At 30.2% G+C, this 19,540-nt stretch overlaps 1 pseudogene; it reads right to left on the bottom strand.

Moving 5' to 3' along the window:
* Positions 1 to 4,710: 4,710 nt before the first annotated feature.
* Positions 4,711 to 15,261, bottom strand: LOC102622860 (probable leucine-rich repeat receptor-like serine/threonine-protein kinase At3g14840; annotated as a pseudogene).
* Positions 15,262 to 19,540: the final 4,279 nt, after the last annotated feature.

Here is a 19,540-nt window from a genome sequence, read left to right as displayed (position 1 = left end):
GCAAGATGAGGACAGAAAACGATGGCGATACTAGGAAATGCACCTTCACTCACTTAATTTCACAATGCAATCAGTAACCAATACATTAGGAAGACGATGGCAAGATGACGACGACCGAGATTTTGGTAAGATGATGGCGAAAAGGAAGAAAATATAAGAGATTAAGAGAAGTTAGAATCGAGGATTTTAGCCTTAGCCTATACTCTCTGTATGTTTGTGAGTTGTATGTGTTGATACTTAGAAAGAATTAGGGATTGAATAAGTGAAACTCAGCACCAAAATAGTGTGTTTCAATTTTTAATTTTTTTTTATAATAAAAAATTTTAAAATTTTATATTTATGTACAAAACATTGTCGTTCCAACTCCGTGAAAACAATGACATGTCTTCATTCGTGTAATATTTTATTTTAAATAATACCAAAAGTTTGGGTCAAAAATGTGCCAAAATTAAGTCAACGTGAAAATTCTATCATAAATTATTGACGTTTAAATTTATATGACAAAGACATCATATATTCTTGACATAATCTTTTTCTATCACGAGTTCATTACGAATCAGTCATGAATATATGATAGCAAAAAATATACCACAACTATATCATGCTTTTATGACTCACTCAGAATCCGTCAAAAAGTGTTTGTCATCTATTACCAGTTTTCTTGTAGTGAGTTTATTGTTTTCAACAATATCATCTATGTGTCCAGTAATATGAGAATACATTTTTATTTTATTTTGGCTTGATTGACATCAAGATAAATAATCTCGCTTAATTAACTTATGTAGTAAACAAACATTATTATAGACAAGGAAAAAAAAGTATATAAATATCCTAAAATGAATGTAGAATTTATGGTTAAACCAATTCAACAAAACTTATTTCATTTGTTTTCATTTCTTTTGTTTATTCAATTAAAATAAATGAATAAATTGTTTTTCACTAAAATTTTATAGAAATCATATTAATTTTTTTAATAATTAATAGCCTTATATTAATTTATTTACTTTACCTTCCATTTACAAATCTTATATGTGATTTATTAAATTTATATTAATTATGGCATTAATTTCGTAATTTTAATGGCATTACGAAATGTTCTTTATTTTAGTTATATAACGAAATGTAATTTGGACCATTTCATACAAGACTGGCGGATTTAATTTTACACGCTTAAATTTAGTTTGAGTATGACCGTTGACAGGGCTTATTATTATATTATATTTTCCCTGACTATTTCACTAAAATAGTCAGGCGTGTTGGCTTACATCACTTTTTGTAATTAATTTTGTTTATTAGCCGGGAAATTTCATTGAAACTCAATTGTTACAAAAAGATTGACCAAGTTTTATCACGTAGGTAGCAATTTGGGTCAGGATTCGTTGATTCAATTTGATTCAATACAAATAAAATGAGTTTGGGTTTGAAAAAATTGATTAATTTAATAAATTAGTGAATTCAATTCGATTCGCTAATTAAACGGATTAAATTCAGATTTGAGACATTGATTCATTTATGATTTGCTTAATAAATGAGTTATAAATGAATCAAATATAATCTATTGTTCAATTAAATTGCTTATTTATCGTTAAATATGTATGAAAAAATTTTAAAGTTTGAAGGCTACATAGCATCTATAAATGATAATAAATTTTAAATTTGTGGTCTTTTATAATTATTTTGCTTAATTTTTGTTTATTAATTATATTTTTGTAAATGAATTTTTATTCAATTTGATTCGTTATGGATTCATTATAAGATAAACAAATAGTAAATGATTCTAGATTTGATTTGATTCGTTTATTAATTCTACTAAATGAATTAAACGAATCGAACTGAATATCGTTTAATTCGATTCGTTTAATAAATAAATCAAATCTAAATATTGAGATTTTAATTTGTTTAATAAATGAATCAATTTCAATCAACATAATTTAATTTATTCCAATTCATTTATGATTCAATTCGAATTCGATTCATTTATTTATTTTGTCACCTACTTTTAAGGGAAAACTTACACAAAGATGATTAGGTGCATGTAATTGAAATAAAAAAATTATAAATTAAAATGAACTGATGTCAAATAAGAGAATAAGAAATAAAAGAAAGTTGACCTAAGAAAAAAAAAGACCTGTTTTAAAGTTTTCCAAACAGTTTTAATTGGCCGGCTAGGGCTAGTCGAAATTTTTAAGAAATCAACTTAGATTTTGTTTACTCTTTACCTATAAAAAAGGAAATGCAGCCATGTCTATTTAGTGCATGGAGGTTACAATAGCCGCGTATAGTTGGTTTTTAGTGTAGGCTCTCCTGTGAAACGTTTCCCAAGGTGGCTTCTAATAAACTAGAATGAAGTTTATATATAGTTGTTCTTGGTTATTCGATTTTAAAGAACAATATATATAAGTTTCAATCTTTTTATTTCTTAATGAGTCAAAATCCTATTTATACAAAATACTCATTAACATAAAAGAAAAATAATCAACACGAATAAATGAGGCTCATCTCCCCAAATATACATAATAACGTGCGAGTCATGCACAATAGTTTTCATTCTTGCCCACCATGCATCATATAATTTTCTTCTTCTTCATTTAATTAGCACCTTATTAGCGTAGTTAAGTTTCCACATTTTTCCAAATTTAGTTGATTGCTAGTTGGTGCGTCACTTTCATAGGCATTACTGTTGCAGTAATTATTAGAAAGAAAGGAAAAGAAAATTCCTTTGACGTGACATATGAAGTTTCGTCTTTCAATTTCTTGCATATTTAATAATTTAAATGACGTGGGATCACTTTGGTACTCTGCTGTATATACGACAACATGTCCATTAATCATGCAGAAGCATAGCTGGCCTTGATGTAAGTGTTATTTAGTTGAGATAATAAAATTTTTGTGTTAAAAACAAGAGGTTCTGGAATCGAACTGCTGATATGGATAGAGAGAAAACCATTATGTACCACGCAGGTCAAAATCAAATTAAGCGAAAAGAGGTGCAATTTTAATATATGAGGAATTTACTCCTAGGATCTCTCTGTTTGCCCTGTATCTTTGGGCTTTGCTTTTAATTATACTGATGACTTCGAAAGGTCTATTTTAATCATAAATCTATCTTAATTTAGATACAATTTCTAAAACAAGTATTGAACACCACCTAGTTTATAGCTATAAGAAAACTTAACCAAAGATTTTTTCCTTCCAATTCATTGGTGCGATAATTTCTCTCAAGGTAACAACAAAGTGGTATTGAAATTATCTGACGATTGTTTATTTCATATGCCAAAAAGTTAAGCTCAAAGCTTACCTTGGAGGAAATCTTAGGCTTCTTCTTTATGTGTTTTTATCAAGTCTATCTTCAAAGACATTTAAAAGTTTGAAACAAGCCTCCATTTTTTACATATATAGTAGGAAAATGGATAGCTACAACCTGTAGGAGAAAATTTTCACACAGCTAATCAAGTTTTCAATAAAAAAAAAAAACTCATACCTCCTTTATATCATAATACTTTTTGACTCTACTAATTTAAAAAAATTGACTTTAATCATTTATAAAAATAGAAATATAATATTAAATTAAATGTAATAATATGTACATTTTAAAATAATTTTACCCTTTAAAAATATTTTAATATTTTACAATCTATTAGACATATTTTATTACATTAAAGTTAATTTTAAATAAATAGAAACTTAGTATTAAAATAATTACATAAATAAATTTTTTTATTTCGAATATTATATAAAATAATTTTGATATTATTAATAATGAGATATATTTTATTAATTGTTAAATATATTTAACCAAAGATTTTATTTTAAATCTTTATAATAAAGTCCAATATATATTATTAAAATAAATATAATAATTTATATTTTTTAAATATTAAAGTTTTTAAATATTATTATTCTACTAGACAATTTAAATTATTTATATTATATTATTTGTATTTATTAAAAACTTTAAAGTTATTTTTTTATTTATTATATTCTGAAAACTTTCTAAAGAAAATAAATCTTACTCTGATTAATTTATGAGCACAAAGGCTTAATTTATACAAGTATTTAAAATATGAAAAAAGAAATGATATAATTAACATTATTTGGGAATAATGATTGATTAGTAAAGATTGAGTCAATTAATGTTTATGTTAATTTACAAACAATCTTTCTTAATCAATAAAGAAGATGGACACTATCAATTATTTGATTGACCATTAATTGTTTTGTTTGCATCAATATTGTTTAACTTTCCCCCTGACTTTCCACCCTTAACAACGTTGACAATTTAGTAGTAAGAACTGAATTGATTGTATAACTTCATCTCTGGAAAGGTTAATTTCATATTACTATTCGTCGAATGATAACTTTTATAATATTTTTAAATGATTGTAAATCTTAATTTATCCCCCACTTTTTTTAAAAAGACAAAAAAATTTCATCAACACACCACAAATTTTCCCTTATCTTTTGGATAAAAATGAGAATTAGTTAAAGTTTACAATTGTTTGGATGATATTATGAAAATTGTCATTTTACGAAGAGGGTAATGTGAAATTTACCCTTTCTAGAATTATTCTGAGTGAAAAGTTATGTTAGTGTTTGTTCAGTTAAATGGCGGTTGATAAACAAAACGCTAGCTACCAGGCACCAGCAATTTAATAGTATTATAGCTGCCATTTCAAAATGACTATAGTCCTAAAACCACAACACCACACAGTATGAAACCGTGCCTTAGTAATTATATGCTGAATGTCTCAACATTTATGTTCAGAAAAAAGAAAGGAAAACAAAATGAGAAGAAAATATACACACAACATTCTAGCATAATTCTCTAATCTGGTTATTCCAATAATCGATCAGAATCCACACTGAATGGATGGAGGTCAACTCCAGCTGTAGAAGAACCTGGAGGCGGCCCATAAATTGACGACGTGCTTTGTGTAGTACTTGCAGTGTTTTCTACGCAGAATTGGTAATATTTCCTCATTGCTTCTGCCTTGGTTTCATCGATGTCTGAGACACTTGAATCAGAGACTAAATCTAGAACATCAACACCGCATTCGAGCATGCGTAAAACCGAAGACATCGAAGGCCTAATCGTAGGAGAAGCGTTGGCACACAGCAGAGCTACATTGATCATCACCATCACTTGTTCTTTGTCAAAATTTGAACCCGGATTTGTATCAACTAGCTCCATTAATTTTCCTTGCTCTTTTAATACAAGCGCCTGATTGAAAAGAAGTTGAAAAAACATATATTTGTTCGGAGATAAATTCAAGATCAAAAATGCAAATCAATAAACTGTAGGAGCCTAATATTACCCAATCTAGAAGATAAAACATATCCTCCTTTGTAACGTTGCTTCTACCGCTGACAATTTCTAAGGCAACAATTCCGAAACTATAGACATCTGCTTTCTCTGTTAAATGGCCCCGCATTGCATATTCTGGTGCCATATATCCACTGCAAGGTCATGAATTGGATTATTAAATTGATATTGTATGAGAAGAAAAATTGAAAACATTGATGAGTATGCAGCAACTCACATTGTTCCGGCAACTCGGGTGCTTATGTGGGTGTTTTCTTCTTCGTCAAGCTTGGCCAAACCAAAGTCGGATATTTTAGAGTTCAGGTCCTTGTCAAGAAGCACATTAGTTGCTTTAATGTCTCTATGCACAACCTTTATCCTTGATTCTCCATGCAGATAAGCTAAACCTCTTGCTATGCCGAGGCAAATCCTGCGCCTTGTTGGCCAATCCAACTTCAACCGATGCTCTTTAGGACATTCAAATCATTCAAGAAAGAATATAAATAATTAGAATCTAGTACCACATTTATACGTACGTATGATTTATGTTGAACTAATAATTTATAGTTGAAGTATATACCAAACAAAGCTCGAGCAAGGCTGTTGTTTTCCAAGTACTCATATATAAGCAACAATTGATTTCCTTCAATGCAACATCCATAAAGCTTTACAAGATTAGGGTGTTGCAAAGCAGAAATCATGCCAATCTCATTAATGAATTCTCGATTTCCTTGCTTTGATTTGGAAGAAAGTTGCTTGACTGCAATCGCTGTGCCATCTGCCAAAAGTCCCTGCATTTTTAAGAAATGCAGTCAGATTTGTAAAATGGAAAGGAATTGTTTATCGCGCAAAACACACCTTGTAAACAGGGCCAAAACCGCCTTCTCCAATGTTGTTATCAGTAGCAAAGTTGTTGGTGGCAGCTTTAATTTGCAAGTCTACACCCCTCAGCTCTGTGGAAGAAATTACTGGGTTAATAAAAATGAAACATAAGCATAACAAAATGATCTGTAAAATGAAGATATCATGATTTGCATAATCTTTTAAAGACTTGAATTAGAGAATTATTTATTTGTAAGGAATATTCCGTTAATTTATCAGTACACTACCTCGTTCCAGTGTATTTTGTGGTCGAAAACAGCCCTTCCACTGAAGGATACCCACCACAACTAGGATTATCAAAATTGCTGCAGCCACTGCGATTCCAAACGCGGTGCCTACTGATATACTATTGCTTCCATTTCCTGACGGGGGTATGAAATCTGCTTCACACAGGAAGTTACACATATCTCCAATGTGAGGGTTATCTACTTGAAAATAACTTAAATACAAGGAATTCCTGTAGAAATAACCTTTGGGAATTTGTAAAATCCAAGGCACTTACGAAATGGGAAAGTATCAAATTGGATGAGAGAAGCCTTGGGTTAGTATTAAACCTACCTGGATTGTGAAGGGAAATAGCTGATATGAGAGGACCATAAACTCCTTTAACAGGAATTTCAGTTGTCCCTTTCCCAGCCCAATAGAGACGGATCTCCATGGTCCCGTTGGTCACGGCCGCCGAAAATTGTTTTCCAATTGCTTTACCAACGCCGCCAGCTTCATTCTCAATGTTGAAATCCTTCAGCACACGCTTCCCCTGGAACCATATTTCCAATTAACTTAAATTTCTATGCAAGTTAAAGTAAAATCCAAGATGGAGAATATCTATTACATTCGTTTTTTTTTAAAGAAGTTTTTGTGAAATCCAAAAGCGAATCCATGAGAGTAATTATGTGTGCATTACTGAATCCCAACTGAAAAAGCTTGTTGTGTAACAGCTTTCTGAATCCCAACGGAAATTAAAATCTACATAAGGCTGAACTGGAAAAGATTTGCTAGCTCAATATTCAAGAAAAGATGTAATATCAACCGTGATTAATTGGGGGTGGTGAGGTAGTATTAAGCATTAGTCACCTGAATGTAAACATCAAATATGCGCTTTCCAAAACTGCTAAAATTTTTGTCATCAGTGAACAGTATCTCTGCAAAGTGAAGATTGACTGTGTATTTTCCATTCCCCAGACAGAATCCGTAGTAAGTTAGAGATATGGCAGAAAGCCGGGCCGTTGTGTATAATTGATAATCGTTCATCAAAAGTCTAGACGTGTTTGTCTGAATATAAGGGCCGAGTTTGAGACCATTTTCCAAGAAGTGACCAGTGCTGCTAAGCACCCAATTTGTTCCACTCTGGCTAAATGTTGAAGGCCCTGCCTCAGACGTATCCTCTTCAAATGTCGTATTTCCATTGGCAGTCACTTGTTTCCCACCACAGTTTATATGGAGAGAGTAGTAAGCTAGAACAAAAAGAACAGTGAGCATCCAGTGTACAAGTAAAAACTTTTAAAAGCCAACCAATGAATTTTAGCAGCAGATGAGTTAGCGTAGCGTTGTTGTCCAAGGTAGTCAAAGTTTTGGGTTTAAAGGAATTGCTTCAAATTGGAAGCCAACATAAAAAAAAATGTGACAAACATTTAGTATACTAAGGAAGATAGGAGCTGCGGGAAATTAACTGGTCTTTTCCATGTTTTTGTCAATTATAAAATTTTGCTCGTCAGGAAAATTCAATGTATTTATGAAAGAATATTTCAGATCCTGACTTACTTTTTGGGCATTGGACGCTTCTCAAGCATGATACAATTCCAGTGCTGAAAAGATGTAACGTAATGGTCAGCATCATAACAGCATAACATATAATCGAATTTTGATCAACTTGCCAGAGCAATATACATCCAGACAATGCCAATACCCAATTAAATTAAATATGTTATAACTAGATGGTGAACTGAAAACTTAAGAGTATTGCCCTTAGAGAAGCTGGCAAACAAGTTCCTGGAGAATTGCACAAAATGTAAAGCTTAGTCAGTGTATTGAAGATAGTTTATTGATGGAGGTGCTTAAAAGCTTCAATTGATAGTATTCTTACACGCTTCGCTTTTGGCAGCTCGACTCTGCGCTTCCATCAGTGAAATTATTATATGAAAGATCTCTGCAAATAGAAAGTTTTATGTGATTCATCGTTTCCAAAACGTTGCACCAAGAGTGCGAAGGAGAAGCTTACATTTTGTCTCCTCTTTCAAGCATCCAAGGAGGTATTGCTCCAGTTAGCAAATTTCCGGCGAAGTATCTATAGCAAAATATAATAACAAAGTAGTAAAAGAAGTACGTCAAACAACCCACGCTTACAGGAGGGAAATTTGGAATAAGAAAAAAAGATGCTTACATGTAATCCACATCATATAGATCATCGAAGTTGCTTGGAATTTGTCCCCTTAGTCTGTTAAAGCTGAGATCCCTGAAAGAAAATTCATAAAAGAATTACAAATATTAGATAAACTGAAATTTCCCCAAATGTATACCTTCAGAGAAGAATGAACGTTTGTACTAACAAGACTTTCAATTTTGTCATTTTCCCAAGATAACGAGGCAGCTCTCCTGTGATATTGCAATTCCTCAATATCCTGCAACGACAAGATCAAACATTAAGAGATTTTTCGACAAGCCAAAAGATGAAGAAAATTTCTGTGAATTGGGTACTTACAATTTCGTCATCTTCATATTACCAAGTTGTGGAAAAGTTGCTTCAGGTCCATTCAGGTCACTAATTCTCCTGCATAGTGAAATTCAACAAAAACCAATAAGCCTAGTATCAGTCAAATACATTATGCACATGAGGTAACAAAAATAGAAAAACCGTACAAGTCAGTTAAATTTTCCAGAGAAAAAATGCCTGAAGGAATTGGCCCAGCCAAACCGCTTGGCTGAATGAATCTGTTGATACATGTAATATTTATTTTATTAGTCACCATACGCATAATTATTGTTAATAAATAATAAATTAAGGGAAAAAAAATAGCTCTTACAGTTTTTCAAGCTTTGTCCAGTTCTGAATAAAACTAGGTATTTGTCCTGTGAATTGGTTATCACTAATTCGACTGCATCATTTGGGATAACAAAAGAAAAAATAAATAAATTAATAACCATGTACTGTTTTAAGCACACGCAAGATGCTAAATTGTTCAAAAAGCAGCATAGCTGAGGTCAGCACTGAATCCAAATTGAAGAAAGAAGACTATGAAAGAGTAAGAAAAATCAAAAGCTTACAAATCCTTCATATTCGTCAACTTAGCAAATGTTTTAGGCAACTCCCCAGTAAAATTATTTGAACTAAGATGTCTGTAACAAGAGCAATAACGAGCCGAGTTATCAATCAAGTAAATGTAAGTTTTTTCTTCAGGATTTTGATTTTGAATAAAAGGGTCCTAAAAATTTATATGAATCACGTATGCCTTACAATTTTTCAAGGTTGAGTAGACTACCAAGCTCCTCAGGCAGTTCTCCTGAAAACTGATTGTATTGGACGGTCCTATTCATTTTGCCGAACATAAAAGAATCGATTAAAACAAGATTAATATCTTTCTAAAATCGAAGGGGGAAAAAGAGATGCAAAAATAAAAACTCACAGATTGACAAGTGTGGAAATATTTGCTAAATATTTTGGGATTGGACCCTTTAGCCGGTTTGCTATGAGGGAACTGAAACAAGAATCCCATATGTGTTAGTTTAAATGTAAAATATCTTCCGTTCATCTAAATTTAAAATAAACATCACGTTTACATTCATGAAGCATGATAACCAGAAATTGAGCTACGAATTGAAGGATGTTGCAGGTGGGATGAATGAGACATTAACTCTGATACTATATTTTAAAAAATATTTAATTTAAAAGATTTAGTTGATAAGTAAGGGTTTAAAAAAATATTAAAGGTTCATCTCAAATTCTTTATTATATATGTTATCAATCTCCCGTAGTTACTTATATATGATTTAGCAAAAAATAGACAGCTGCTAAGTTATTTTTTTGTAACTTACAGTTGACTCAAAATTAGTTTCTCAAGACCCCTAAGTGTTTGATAACAAACTTTTCATTTTGATTAATAACTGATTTTGAATTGATGTAAGTTACAAATGAAATGACTTATTAGTAAGACCCAGCAAAAACCCTCCGCATTAGAGAATTTTCATAAGTACACTATATAATAAAGAAAAGAAAAAGTATGACATACATATTAAGAAGTGGCAGAGAGGCCCATTGTGAGGGGATAGTGCCACTAAGGTAGTTGAGAGTGAGATCACTGTTCATGTCAGACAGTTAATTAATTTCGTTAATTATATATATAACAAAATGAACATATGTAAATGTCTAATGGAAAAATTTACAGTTAATGAAGGGTAAAATTGGAATGGAGAAGTGCTTACATATCTTGGAGGAAAGTCAGTTCGGCCAATTTTGGTGGGAGAACTCCCGTGAGATTCTGCTCCTTCAGAACTCTGTTTGAGATGAAAAGTATGAGATTTGATTTATGTATTTACTTAAAAAAGGCAAGTGTGTAATATAGATAAACAAACAAATAATGCAGGGGTGTTTGGTTACTTTGATTTGGTACCGTTTTTGGTTTACCGTTTTCTGTTTCCAGAAATGAAAAACAAGAAACGTATTTAGTGGCACCATTTCTCAGCCTGTTTTTTTGTCAGACTGAAAATTAGTGCAACTAATTTTGCTCAAAAATACCTCCTAAACCCCCCCCCCCCAGCAAAAGAGAAAAATGATAATATATTTGTTTGCAGGGTCCGTTTACAGTGTAACGGTAGTATCATGCTACCGTTGCATTCAGTCGTTAAATTCACTTAAATCGATGAATTCATTAGGATCCGACGACTAGGTGTAACAGTAACACAGTACCACTGTTGCACCATAATTTTCTCCTTATTTGCATAAATATCGCATAAGTCTTCTTTCGAGATTGGAGCCGCACCATCATCATTTGGCCCCCCCGCAAACTATAAAAATTGCTATGTAACAAACAGACATTGAAAAAGACATGTGCATTTATAAGATTTTGCCACGTGTGTAAAGGATATTGAAAATTAACGGGTTTTGCCGGTTCCTACCCAGTTGCAAAATTTCACGAGGTCAAACGAATTGGAAAAATGAAACTCCCTCCTCGTTAATGCGTTAAAAGGTAAGAGGACAAAAAATTTGAACTCTTCGTCAACATATCTTTTTAATTATCTATGTCAAGATATTTATATTTTTTAAATTTGATAAAGAAGATGATTTATCTCAATTATTGACTATTTAATATGATTAGTGAATAACTAATTATGATGTACATAGATAGAATGGATGAAAAATCAAATCCCTTCTGTCGACATTTTAAATTTAGAAAACCCTACCCATATATAATAATTAAGACCGTATAACTCTCATTAACTAGTTTATTCAATTTTATAAATTAACTTTAAAATATTTTTTAATTCATTTATAATTCTTTTTTTCTTGTAAATGAGTAATGAAAATAAACATTTTTATGTAAATAAATATTTTATAGTGTAATATCAAGTAATTTTATCGGTAATCATGAGACAATTTATTTTATGATTTTTTTTAGTACTATAATATTTTACAATGAATCTATGGATATTTGCAATTAATATCTATTGAGACTAATCTACATTAATTTTTATTGTAGTGCAGCTTAGATATATGCTTCCACTAATAATTAGGAGTATGTATCTGCTATACTCTACCTATATTTGTAGGAAAAATAATTTATTCCTACCATTTTATACATGGGTTTGACTCCCATGGCATATCTATGGGACTCTAACCAACACCCTCATTCATGTCTACGAAACATGGTGGCAACTTATCTTATACCGGGGCAAACCTAGGACTTTTTATTACATTGGGCTAAATTTATGGTAAATATTTGTATAAATATCTATTCATGTACTAAAGCAAAAACAACATATATATCAAGCAACACCATGTCAAAACTCTTAGTTAAACGCCTATATTTAATAAAAGAATGACAATAAATACAACAAATAAGCTTATATGTAAATTATTAAATTTAAAAAATTATTTATGAACTTTTTTATTTTAGTGATAGAGAATGTGATATATTTGAGAAATTTGATTTAATGAAAAGAAAAGAAAAGTATGATTATGAAGGAAATAAACAATGAAATTATGAAAATATTATTAATTTTTAATATATTATTCTATAACTTTCTAATACTAGTGATAATGTTATAATGTATATATTGACATATATATATTTTTCTAGTAGGCAAAATCATAGCTTTTTTTTATAATAAATTAAAGTAGTGCTATGATTTTAGACCCCTAATTAATTCAATTTATTCCATAGATAAATGACGTAATTATTTTATAAAACAACTCTCTAATTCTATTTGAAAAAGAAATAGTTGAATTGGGGATATATTTGAAAATAAAATAAAAAATCTATTATTATATAAAAATACTAAGGAATATAAACGAAATTTTACAGGCTTAGGTCAGCCTCCGATCTTAGGAATTTGGAATAAATTCTTATTATTGGACAAGTAGGGATAACCAATTAACAATCCGAATGTGGAAGTATTAGAGTAATAATCACACAATTTAGTCTAGTTTGCCCCTTATTTTGTCTTCCAAAGGTAGCCACTTACCTTAATTTGCCTCACATTAGATAATATTGCTATAAGAAAAAGAAATACATGAGTTATAATTAATTTTTCACTATTAAAACAAAAATTTATTAATTAAAAGTGTTCTCATATGTATGTGTAAAACACTTATATTTTTTTAATATATCTCACATAATAATATTGTTGTTATTAACAATACACGTGATAGGGAATTTTAATTACATCCAAGATCTAGTAAGTGAAAATATCAAATAAAGGATAAATAGAAAATAGATAGAGAATAAAATCAATTACACAACACGAGAATTTACGTAAAAAAATCTATACTTGAGAAAAACATGGTCGCTAAAGACGACGAGAGAAAAATTCACTATGTGAAAAGTTATTACAATTTGTATAGTATTTTCCTCGTATCAAAAGCTCCAATATAGCATAATCTCTTAATAGACCTATTGTTTCTCTCACATTAGAAACTATACACTTTACAGAGAAATTGATTGTTATATTATACCAAAAGTGAACCTAACCTACTCATACATAGTAATTATTTCTTATAGAAAAAGTATTCAGTTTCTTATGTAAGTTGTACTATTCCTTGAATAAGTTGAGTCTCAAAGGAAAAATTACTTATTATTTAAATAGAAATTCTCCTAAAGAGAAAAATATCATAGGAAATCTTTATTAAAAAAAGAGACATATTTCCTAATAACAAGAAGTTTAAAATAATTTTTTGGTACATTGAGAATTTGATACATGGAATTTTAATTTCAACACTAACAGGCTTGATAGTTTCTTGCATGAATTTTGCAAATACAATTTCGGTTGTAAAATTTTTGTGCTTAATATTGGAATTTGCATCATTTCGATGGCCAAAGGAAAAAAATTGCCCACGATGAAAAGGTCGTTTTAGGGTGCCCATGGAGATGTTTGGTTTGACTTTTAGTATGCATAATCTGGGTTGTCATAAGGAACTGCAAAATGACGTAATGAGATTTAAGAAAAAAAACGAAGCGTGGAGTAATAATAGGGAGGAAGAGAAAAGTAAGTTATTTCTTTTTATGAAACCTTTCCATCCGGTTGCACTTTTGCTTTGATAATTTATTACTAGCATTAGATTTCTGTCTCTAAATCCAACGGTTCAGCTAGTGGACTGTTACTAACAGAATCAGTGACTGAGCCGGACCCTCCAAATAAATATAGGACGGTAACAAATGAGGCAAGTAAAAGCGGAGTTAACGAACGCAAATTTTTTTACATGGTTCGACAAATTATCTTCTGTGCTGTGTCCTTGCCTCTAAAAAAAATAAAAATAAAAAAAATGTAAAAAAGCTCACTGTACTATTTTAAAACGTTGTGGTTTAATAGGGTGTATATGTCGTTTTTTCTATTATTAATTACTGTTTGCAAAAGAATTTATGTTTAATATTGAGCCGATCTGTACTCAACTCTTCATACGTACAGAATAAATGATTAAAATGTAATTAGTGTTATATTCTTGTCTAACTATTAATTGTGTATTACTGAATCTAAATCCGCGCAAAAAGCTTTATGAGATAGAGATGGGGACATAGAAATGTACGTACATACGGAAAACATGGCAAACGGTGCCGTTAGAGAAGGAGCAATTGCAGGTGACAGCATTCTCTTCTGGAATCTCAGCCCATCCCTCTTCTCCACTGCATGGATCTACGCTGAAGTTCCAGTCCTTCTTCCCTAGCGTATTGGCTATATCTTTTAAAGCTTGTACTGCATGCATCAAATTGTTACAAACACGTACGGCTAAGTTTAACTGATAGCGTTCAACAATATCAGTATGCATATCAGTTTACATGCATACATACATATATATATATGTGTGTGTGTGTGTGTTTGTGTAAAGTAACAAGTATCAGCCTTCAAAAAAAAAAAAAATTAGCAAGTTTGAAACCATTATGTCCTCCGGATTAAATTTACTTATATATATAATAGTACTTAAGTTCGGACATCTTGCATATTTGGCTGTAAAGTTAATCCGGATTTTACAACAGCATATATTTAAATATAAGTTCCCTCTTTTCAGAGAGGTTAATAAAATAAAAATGATGTATAATTGCACAGACTTTCTTTCTTTCTCTCTAGCTAGTAGACCTTCATTTTCTGGCAAGATGGCTCCAGAAGCAAGAGCGCTTACGAGGGCAAGTGCAGTAAGTGAAAGAAAAAGAAGACGATGAAACATCTTTTTTTTTTTTTTCCCTCCCCACTTTTGCTGAAGAAATTCAGCAATAGCTGCTTTAATTTGAGAGTGAAAAACGATTAATTTGGAGAATTGGTTGCAAAATTTATGATTTTTATTTTTTTATAAGAGGATGGGAATTGAATTCTGCGTGGAAAAATGAAAGAAGACTTGACTTGACCCTTAGTAAATGATGGCAACAAGAGTGTATTACTTTAATTAATGATAGAGTCGGAACTACTTGGTACAATAAGTGTGTATAAATTTGTTTTTGGCTCTATTATTATTAATTACTTTATTCGATTCAGATCCTTTTATGATTGGAGAAATTTTAAAGTACACCAAAAGTGCTACATTACATTTAATTAATGTCATTTTAAAAAAATAAATATACACATAACATACATACATTAATTGAACGTAACTATCACTCTATGATACGTCGAATTATTAAATTCAATGGCTATTCTCTTGTTAATTTTCCATTTCACAATTATTGATACATATTGTTTTGTCCGTAACAAAAAGTCAAGAGCATGTGTGGTTGGATGACGGTCATATCTTATCAAAATCAACTTAATTTGAGCCCTAGGAATCACAACTTAATTACTATGAACCAAAGAACCATGACTCTAGCGAGAGATTTGTTCCCTACAATTAATTGCTTGAATTGATCTCATGATGATTGATTGCCTGTTTCATATGCGAAAAAGTAAAGCTCAAAGCTTAAGTTAGAGAAAATCAAGGGCTTCATTTCCATGTTATCATTGAGTCTATCTTCAAAGATGATTTATTTATTTATTTTTGGTGTATTAAACCATCTGACATTCAAAGGCCACATTAGTCCCTGACTAATTCAGATTTGAGCTGGGTAGAACTACTAGGGCGGCAAAACTCTCCCAACAAGTATTTAACGCAGCTGCATTCCCAAGTCCCGAACCGAGAACCTTGGTTAAGCTCGAACAATCACATACCAATTGATCTACGCAAAATTATCTAAAATTTAAAAGCATTCACATATGTGTTGGACTATTGGCACCCTTTAGAAGTCGATTTTCATTGGAGAAAATTGCAAGCTTTAATTGGTGTTTATAGTACAATAAATTAAGTTGTTCATGAAGAGCGATCATCGTATTAGCTTTCAAACGCCATTAATTATTAGCAAAGCCATCAAAAAGATGAGTGAAGTGTGTTCATGAAATTGAACAATTTAGAATAGTTTTAATTAAGGTTATCTTAACTAATAGTTTATATATTATAAAAAATAATAATTGATACTTGTTTTTAATTAAAATTTTTATTTCGCTTATTTTCGAGTGAGCAACTTAATGTTATTTTACAAAAGATTTTTCGTTCCTGTCGGGAGTTGAAAATTAGAAATAAATAACAATGATAATGAAATTTGTTTTAATCAAGTATGAGAGAGTAATAAGAATCAGAAAAATAAGAGGAGAGAAAATAAAAAAGAAAAGAAAGAAAAGAAAAAGGAATTTGTGAGCAAGAGGAATGAAAACCCAATTGATTTGGGGTTTGAAGAGGGAAATTGTAACACTGCCACACTCGGGTTTGGGGTTTCAATGTTTCATGAAGAATAGTTTAAATTAATATTATTTTTGTCATTAATGGTGGAGCTATAAGATATTCAAATTATTTTAAGGGCGAGGTTAATTAGAGCCAGCTTACTAATATTGTAACTTTTAAGATAATTGTTGTTCTTATACCAATTAATAGAGCATGATAAAAAAAAACAAAATGATAATATAAATAAACACTAAATATCATTTTAGTACCGAACTAAATCAATGTAATTATATTGTGCTCTAATCAAAGCATGTTAGATTTTGATAATTAATTTAAATGATAATTAATTAATTAATTAAATAATTTAAACAACACTTTAAGCGAGATTAGATGACTCTAGTTCAAATAATTTTACAAGAGAGATTTTGATAATTAATCCCAAAAGAATTTAAAAAAAAGTTTTGTTTGATATATTAATCACAAGATTATGAAAACAATAATCTTGATGTGTCAATACTATTTTATTAGTACGATTATTAATCTTTAATTAAACTAATATAATGTCCTTATGGTATAATACTAATCATGTAAATTATTCGACTGTCAAGTTTGTGTAATTTACATGTAGGGTATTGAAAATTATTAGATTTTATTTAAAAATATTAGTTATAATTCAAAAAATTAACTATCTAAACTATCAATATAAACTATGAATATATATTTATTGGGCAATTTGTTTATTATATGTCATAAGAGTAAAATACAGTCAATTAAAACTTATGTTAACTTAAATGATCAAAGAAACCTATGTAAGAAAATAGTTATAAGAATGATTTAACAGATTAATTGTAAAACTTTTATTGTTATTCATATTTATTAAAGTAATTTAAGCTTATTATAAATATGTTTTCCTAAGTCGAGTTGGTTTACATGGTCAGAGGGGACAATAAGGTGAAAATATCCCCACCTATTACGGCCCCAGATTCACCGTGGTTTTCTCAAAAACAAATTTTAAATTATGACAAATATAACATATTTATACTAAAATAAATATCAAGTCAATGTATTATAATTAATCTAATATTAAATCGCGTAATAATTAGGCTGACATATTGGAATAAAACATTAAATTTTTCTTTTTTTGAATTCAATAAAACTTTGAACTTAAACCCGACAAGATTAGGAAATGAACTTACAGTCTTGTGTTGTGTTTATATTGGACTGTCATATCGCCGACCCGTACCCCACACTCATTCGTACAACGTATTGACATTGTTTTTTTCGTAGACTAAGTTAACACCATGTCCCTGAATGGACAATGACGTCTTATCAAAAAAAGAGGAGTGAGGTGCCACTATATTTTTGCTCGTGACTTGAAATTTGAACCAACAAATTTGGTATAATGGTAACAAAAATATTGTTATTTTTTTATCTATGTGACATTGTTTTTATCATTAGGATTTGCCTATTTTACGTTTCCTCTTACACAGCTGAACAATGGGTTTTATTAAGATTTATTGTCACATGGAGAGCTATATTTTACATTAAACGTAAGGTAGCAACTCCCTTATTATTATGGCATGCATCTTTTTCTTAAGATTCTTTGTCATTTTTTGTTGAACAGTAATATTCTTCGGAACCGTAGAACAATACGTAATTACATACTTGCATCTGTAATTAAGAACACCTATCCAGAGATTTGTTCCCTTCAATTCATTGGTACGACAATACCTCTAAAGTTAAATATAACCATGATGTGGCTCATAACTCACAATTGATTGAATTGGTCTGATGATTGTTTCATTTGCCAAAAAGTAAAGCTCAAATTAAACTTAACTTGGAGAAAATCAAAGACTCCATCATTTTCATGTTTTTATACGGTCTCATAGTTTTTCCTCGTTGGAAATTTCGAACGTGAAAAGAAGTTAAAAACTTTTATTAGTTTATATAAGAAACTGATTTCTTTTTTATTTAAATCATTTAACTTATATTTTTTCTAGCTTACTTTTAATTTAATAAATAATATTTGAACTAAAAGATACGTGGATCCAAATATCTAGCTTTGTAGATGTACAACTTTCATGTAAAGATATTTGTATCTGTATCTCGATCCGGATATGTACAAATCTTTAATATTACCATCTAAGTCTGCATTTTTTAATCTGCGGTTAAGGATCTTTCTGGATCTGGATCTTCAGGATCATTGCGGTTAAGGGTCAGACCCAAAATTTTTTGTCATCCCTCGTCTTAAGTATATTATTTGAGCCTGATGTGACCGACAATCTAATTTGACCAATTTAACCATTTTATTAGAATTTGCTAATTAAAATTAAAAAAAAAAAACAAGAAGTTTGCTTATGTTATAAATTTACATATGGCAACACTAAAGAGTGGCATAAAAAAAGAGAGAAGGCCAGAGTAAATATAAAAATCTCAGCAGCTAAAAATTCATTATTCTTATTCATTTCGTGGCTTTATATAGAACAAGGGGAAGGGGGTGTTATATGTTATTCATTACGTCCATTATTGATTATTTTATTTACATTCATTTCTAGGAATGATTGAGAACCAGTTGGATGTAGTTCATGATTTTCATTTCAAATTTTTTTTAAAAAAATCTCAGAGGTTTTTAAGAGCTCTTCAAGAGTTCCAATTAAGTTCATGTCATCAATATAAAATGCTACAATTGCAAATCCTAATTTAGTTTTTTTAATAACTGCATATAGGTAAATAGGATCATTTTTATGTCCTCCTTTAATTAAATATTCCCTCAAATGCATCCAAATTGTTTCAATTTAGATAAAGATCATTGTAGTTTTATTGAACACAGATTTCTTTAAATCTTTAGTAGTTTTTATGAGCTCTTCAGGAGTTCCAATTAAGTTCATGTCACTAACATAAAATGCTATAATTGCAAATCTAAATTTAGATTTTATGATGAATGCATATGGGTAAATAAGATCATTTTT

The sequence above is a fragment of the Citrus sinensis genome, chromosome 3, assembly GCF_022201045.2.
Source record: "Citrus sinensis cultivar Valencia sweet orange chromosome 3, DVS_A1.0, whole genome shotgun sequence".
Classification (NCBI taxonomy): domain Eukaryota; kingdom Viridiplantae; phylum Streptophyta; class Magnoliopsida; order Sapindales; family Rutaceae; genus Citrus; species Citrus sinensis.
This window is presented reverse-complemented; position numbering and strand designations above follow the sequence as displayed.